Source organism: Nanorana parkeri, unplaced genomic scaffold, assembly GCF_000935625.1.
Source record: "Nanorana parkeri isolate BGI_ZX_2015 unplaced genomic scaffold, ASM93562v1 scaffold115, whole genome shotgun sequence".
NCBI lineage: Eukaryota > Metazoa > Chordata > Amphibia > Anura > Dicroglossidae > Nanorana > Nanorana parkeri.
The window spans coordinates 577561-584620 of record NW_017306383.1 but is presented as its reverse complement, the minus strand read 5'-3'; the positions used below and the strand labels follow the sequence as shown (position 1 = coordinate 584620).

Here is a 7060-nt window from a genome sequence, read left to right as displayed (position 1 = left end):
CAGATTTTGCCTAACTCCCGCTACGCTAATAGTGTATCTTCTCAGAAGTTGCACACAGTGCGCCAGTTTAAGTAGTAACCAGCACACGCTATATGCAGCTTCTGACAGCATGGGAGACGGGAGGCAGCACTTGTCGTGGATCCAGGGATCAGGTGAGTATTAAAAAAAAATTATTTTATTTTATGTTTATGTTTTTTTTTGTTTTTTTTTAATACATGTGTTCGCAGGGGCTGGGGCCTTTAATTTTATGGGGGATTTTTAATTTTAGTGTATTTAACTTTTTATTCTTTTAAACTTTTTATTTTTTTTACATTTTTACTTTTTATTTCTTTAACTTCATTTTTGTATTTTTTATTTATTTAACTTTAATTTTACATTTTTACTTTTTATTTATTTAACTTTATTTATTTTATTTTTTTAACATATCTTTTACTTATTAATTTAACTTAATTTTTTTTACTTTTTTTTACATTTTTGTTTATTTAATTTTTTTAACTTTTTTACTTCATTGCTGGGAGCAATAGCCAGCCTGCTATTGGATATTTCAAATTGCAATAGCCAAAAACAGGCTGGCTGCACCCACTGCCTGCTGTCAATCAGCAGAGGAGGAACCTGAAGTTTTCTATCAGGTCCACCTCTGTTGATTGACAGCAGGCAGTGGGCGGGTGCAATAGCCAGCCTTGCCCCCCTGTAGCGACGCCACTGTACATATTGTATTATGGTGATAGAAGATACAAGATACTGCTATGATTATCATGAGAATAAAGAAGACAGACAAAATGTTGCATGGGAGGAACGGCTTCGAGCTGTGACTCCTACCACTATCATAGGACAACATCATAGGATATAAGAAGTCCTTCATCTATTCCGCCCTAAACCAAGGGTTAAAGGGCAGAGAGCATTAAGAAGCACATATATCTTTCAAAGTGAAATCTTTGAGATAAGTTACAGAAGAAGGTAGTGGGAGGATGCATTACAAAGCCTTAAATGTGTCTAGCAATTTAAACCATTCTCCGCTCTTTGATCTTTAGTCTGGCTAATTATAAAGTGCTTTGACATAGCTTATTACTCATTAATATGAAAGCACAAGCAGCGATTTATTTTTAAAAAATGGTCTGTTCTCAAACTATTAGAATGTTGTAATACATTGTTTTGTTACTGTTCGCATATATGGAATGGATGAAAAATGTAATAATAATATAAAAAAAAATAATACTTATATTCTGGAATAAAGGGAGCATTTCACTGCCTGCAATTGGAATCTGTTAATGCCGAGATTACTCTGATTTAAATTATATCAAAAGGTCAAAACATTTGAAAAATTTGGATATGAATAGTTAAAATGTGTGCTAGGCGATTTTGTTTTTGCTACAAGTGTCCCACGGGGAGATTTGCCTTCATTAGACAATGGTATTCAGGAAAAATAAAGAGGAAGAATCTCCTTAATAGGCACACAGAATGCAATAAAAGCCATACAGGGGTTCTAACCCCTTATCAATCTAGCCAAATTACAATTGTTTTGGATTTAGCTAGCTATACTTAAATGCAATCAAACCATTTTCTCACTCTAAATCTCTGGGTCCACATGTTTTTCTGGTGATGTTTGGTGGAAGAACTGGCACCCATTGTTTTATCAATGTATTAATTATTTTAAAATGGTGTAAAACCATTGTCTGAAACTATGGCCTGCCATTAAGAAATACTGTATGTGGTGCATCACCTAATTATTATTACCATCTGCACTTACAGTTTTCTCTTATTTCCCCTGCAAAATCCCACAAATACCTGTTGAGCCAGCCAGTGAAATCCACCTAATGCAGCTTCCTGTGGTGGTATGGCAACAATGTTGCACTGCTTCTGAATTTAGAACAGAGTTGTCAATTTGATGTAGGTTGTGTCTGCTTGTACTACAGAGGGATGGAAAAATGTTACAGGGGGTGTGGTTATCAGTGTTATAGCTTGTCAATCAGCACCTGACCACACCTAGTTCTGCCCGCTGCTTTCTGGATTGACAGAACTTTCTCTGTTGCTGAAACCCTCCCACTGTGAGCGGCAACATATGGGAGGTGCAAATGAAGGAGGATTTGGTTTAATTAAGGAAAGTAAAGGATTTGTATATGTACAATTTTTGAAGCTTGTATATCACAGTGTCTGGATTTGGTCATTGTTTAGACTGTCATACAGGAGCCTTTAGTTGTACTTTAAACCTGGAATATCCCTAGCTAGCCCTAAATTATCACCATTTTTATTACTTACAGTGTATGTATAGCCAACATTTATTTTAGTTTTGGATAAAGTAGCGAAGGGTTAAAACCACTACCAGTTTATTTTTTGCTTCTCAAGGTAAGAAAGTAAGGCATCTTAGACAGTTGTCTATGGAACAGGTATTCCTTTTATTAAGATTCGGCTGTATATTTTGTTTCAGCCGTGCAATTTTCAGCTATGCAAAACTGTACTGAAATGAATTGTATACAATTTTTTGGGGACAGATAGAGCTTTCTTTTGATAGTATTTATTCACCGAGGTTTTTTATTTTTTACTATATGATGAAAAAAAGTACCGAAAATTTCAAGAAAGAAAACAACTGTTTTCCCTATGTTACGTTAAAAACATTTATTCTTACACAAATGTTTGGTAAAATATAAAAGATGGGGTCACGTCGGGTAAAAGATACCAAACATGTCAAGCTTTACAATTGTGTGCACCCTTAAAATTGCAAAAAAACCCCCACCATACCCAAAATTGGCCATAGGCGACACTTTAAAAACTTTTATCTCTCATCAGTTTAGTGTTTACAGTGACTGATGGCCTTAGAATTATTGCCCTCACTCTGATGCATGATCAATGTAATCGTAGTTTTTGCACGTAGGCACATGTTTATGTGTGTATGTGGGGGCGGGGGACTTTAAAATGTTTTTGTGTTTTTTTAAATAATGTGTTATGGCTCTACAGTCACCGGACTGCTTGTATGTAAACAGTCATCGCTGGCTGTTTACAATTTAACCCCTTCGTGATGGGTGACATACACTGTATGTCCCGCCACAAAGGGCCCAAATGACTCGTCACATACAAAGTTGAAAGAGTTAACATTTTTCAGACACGCGATCCCGTTCAGGAATCGGGTGCCTGAGAGTGAAAGCAGAGCCGCATTCACGGCTCTTGCCGGCATTCTGACAGCTGCTATAAATCGAGAGATCTCGATCGTATGCCGGCTTTTTTTCTTCTTCTGATGAGCAATATTGCATGTCGATAATAGTTTTCTCTTGAGTGCCCCTTAGCAGATGATACTTCACATCGATGTGCTTGGTTCTGGGGTTGTTCCTTTCTGATTGTGTCTTAGCAGTACATGACAGCTTACAGGGTGGTATTCCCTCTGTTGCCTGAGTGGATCAGGGGCTGACTGGCAACTTTTAGCCCAGGGGGCAAGTACAACCCAGAGGCCCATGGTGCAGCAACTTGGTCCCCCTCCCACTCTGCCTCTTCCCCGCCTTCTCCCCGCCTCTGTCTGCCACTTTTGCCATCCATGTAACGGTAGTGTGAATGGTCGGGTTAAGTGAGGACTCCTAGTAAGTCCGTGAAAGGGACGACTGGCTGGGGGATAGTGCTCTCCTCCCACAGGGCTCCCTACATGGTTCTGGCCTTACTCGCTCCATGTCCACTACTTAGACACTCTCGCCCACTGTAGACCGCCGCTGGCAGTCCATGCTTCTGGGCTGTGAGCTGTGGGAGGATAGTGGGAGGGGCCGGACAGTGTCAAAGTCAGTGTTCTATAATTTTTCTCAACCCTATACATTTTCTCGACTGTGTCACTTCCAGTGGGGCCGAGTCATGCGAATCAGCTGTTTTCATGACCCCCCTTTCTTCAGGACATGCGCACCTGGAAGAGACGCGGTAGAGAAATTTATCGGTTGAGGAAAATTAAAGCACAATGGTATTGGAGGGATGCCTCATCAGTACTGTGCGCGTGTACGACTGCTGCGACCCTGGTAGTTCTGCCACTAACTCCAAGCTGTAGAGGGACTACAAATCTCAGCACATTATACAACAATGTAGAATAATACCACCAGCTATGGAGGACTATAAATATCAGAAATACATTGTACAGCATTGCAGAATACCAATTAGGCTGAAATACATTGTACAGCATTGCAGAATACCAATTAGGCTCTCAGGTGGCCAATGCGGACTGTCAGGTGGTCAGTGCGGGCTCTCTGCTGGTTAGTGCGGGATCTGTGGTGGCCAGTGGGGGCTCCCTAATAATTAGTGGTGGCTGTGGGGTAGCTCCCAGGTGGGTAGTGGGGGCTCTACTGTGACCAGTGGGGGCTCCCTGGTGGTTAGTGAGGGGCTCTGTGGTGGCCAGTGGAGTCTCCCTGGTGGTTAGTGGGTGATCCCTGGTGGTTAGTGGGGGATCCCTGGTGTAGGGTGACCATTTATCTAGAGCTGCAGCTAACGATTATTTTCAAAGTCGATTAGTTAGCCGATTATTGAGTTCTATTAACCGGTTAATCGGGATAAAAAAATGGCTCCAGTAATGGACTTCTTACTGGGGAGGAGGTGGGGCGTGTGGTGCGTGGATGCAGGCGGGCGGGTTTAGCAGCGGCAAGCGCGAGGCGGGGAGGTGCGGCATGCAGCGTGTGTGGAGTCATTAATAGGGCCAACTAATCGAAAGCCGATATTCGATGATTAAAACCTTGTTCTAATATGCCCTAGGCGAGGCTTTCAAATGGGGTGCTTTCAACAGCTTTTGAAGGTAGTCTGTTCTGTAGGTATGTTGCAGTCATGACTGTTTCTCTCCAGTACGTCTTAGGTAGGTTGGCGTCTGACGGCATGGTTCTGGCTATTTCTATAAGAGTGCAATTGTTTGGTTCTACTACACCATTTTGTTCAGGAGTGTATGGTGTGGTGGTCTGGTGTACTATACCTTGTTTCTTCAGATGTTATTCCACTTTCTTACTGATGTATTCCCCTCCGTTGCAGGTGCTTACAATTCCTGGTTTCTGTTTGGATTTATTGCTGGACATGGTTGCAAACTCTTGAAGTTTTTCTGATGTTTCGTTCTTGTGCTTCATCAGATAAGTTGTTGTGTACCTGGAATAATCATCAATGAAAGTCAGTAGGTATCTGTTCCCGCCTAATGTGGGAGCTTTCATTGGAATGCACACATCACTGTGTATGAGCTCCATGGGGTGGGTGGTCTTTCTTTGAGTGGTATGTGGAAGTGGGGTACATGTGGCTTTTCCTTCTATACAGCATTTCATGAGCATTTGGCAGGGCAAGACGGTTATATCTTCTGATAAGCCTCTCTTTATAATGTCTTTTATGGCTTCTGGATTTCGGTGCCCTAGTCGTCTCTGCCATAGGTGGATACATGTGTTGTGTGGATTATAAGTGGCTGTCTTGACCTGTTCACCTGCGGTGATGAGTCTGTACAGGTGTTCATCCAATTTTCCTTTTGCGAGGATTTGCCTATTGTTTCGGATTGTACATTCTTCACCTCTGAATTGAAATGTGAGACAGTTATTAGCAAGGGTTTTCACTGATAGAAGGCTTCCTTCTAGGCCTGAAACATACAGTACTTTTTTCACAAGGATACTCTGCTTGTCCCCTTGACTGTGATGCAGTTCAAGAATCCTTGACCATTACCTTCTGTAGTAATACTTTTAACGTTTGCTAGGTAGACTTTGCCCTTTGCACGGAAATCAATTTCTGTAAAGAAGGTCTCATCACTACTCATATGATTTATTGCACCTGAGTCAATACACCATCCGTGTGGTATACTGTTCTAAGTCACTTTAAAAGTAGCACTTCATGATGTGCCTGCAGTTTCCTTTGTAGCTGCCTTAGCTCTTTCTCTTGTAGGTGCCTCTTGCTTTCTCTGCTCGGCTTTTTAGATTGAACAGTCCTTTTTCAGGTGTCCAGTCTTTTTACAGCGAAAACACGCTCTGCTTTTTTTGTTTTACTTTGCGCTCTCATTCATGCGCTATCATGATGAAGCTGCCTATCACCAGTTGCCCATAGTTTTGTCTGTTTTCATTGCATTTCATCTCTCAACCGACAAAGAACATTGAGGTAGTACTCCTTATTAATTATTTGGCCTGGAGGAGTGTGCTCATGAAGGACACCGTCCCAATCAAAAAACACAGTTCACATTATCTTGATCTTGCTGCGCCTTTGCTGTGCTTCTTCGAGCATGAAGAACCAGGCAACTTCCATTAGAATGACTGAGCCAACTGCAGCTTTGGACAGGTGCACCTCTCTGACGCTGGCACAGCGGAACATCACCTACCTGGGAATTAAAATCGGTAAGACTCCATCCTCTCTATATACTCTCAACTTCCCTCCTCTTATATCCAGTATTGTAAAAGAACTGTGCACATGGAAAGACCTTCCCTTATCGCTCTTTGGGAGGATAAATCTTTTGAAAATGATTAGTTTTGCCAGATTGTTGTATCCACTACAGACTATTCTGCTGCTTCTTAAGCAGGCTCAGATTGGATACACATCTGCTTGCTGGCAGCCAGGAGATACATAATGCGTTCATGGAATGCTCCGTCGGCACCCCAGTTGTCAGAGGTTGTGGGAGAACTTAAAGTGTTATTTAATAGGGAAAGGATGGATGCGGAACTAAATACTGAACTAAAAACATTTTTCAGGCGATGGCGATACTTCGCTACTGCCACATTTGAGAGTTCCGAATTGTCCCAAATAATGTTTCCATTTATCTTTACGACCTAGTACTTAAAGGCTCAACTGTGTCACACACTAGGAGCCTTGGAGGTCACCTGAGATGTTTTCACTGCACTTAATAATAGACCTGAAACGTTGGCAATCAGAAAGGCCTTATGCCACTTTTAACTACCATACTAAACTATGCATTTTATTGGTGCCTAAGTTGAGTTTGATTTTGATTTTGTTTATGTTTTTTATATGGCCTTATCTTATCTTTATTGTCACTTCTGCTCATGACTGAGCCTTCGTTTCTGGATCATAGACCCACAATTCATCTCCGGTTATGACCTTTTTGAGGACAATTGGTTCATTGGTAGCGGTTTGAAGCAAG

General features: G+C 41.4%; 1 long non-coding RNA gene across 1 annotated transcript in view; it reads left to right on the top strand.

Annotated features, from left to right (window-relative positions):
• LOC108784464 overlaps positions 1-785 on the top strand; it is a 20711-nt gene extending 19926 nt beyond the window's left edge. Inside the window, exon 4 of the long non-coding RNA XR_001941070.1 lies at positions 775-785. This is a non-coding gene — a long non-coding RNA (uncharacterized LOC108784464). The remainder of the gene's footprint in view (positions 1-774) is intronic.
• The last annotated feature ends 6275 nt before the right edge of the window (positions 786-7060 follow it).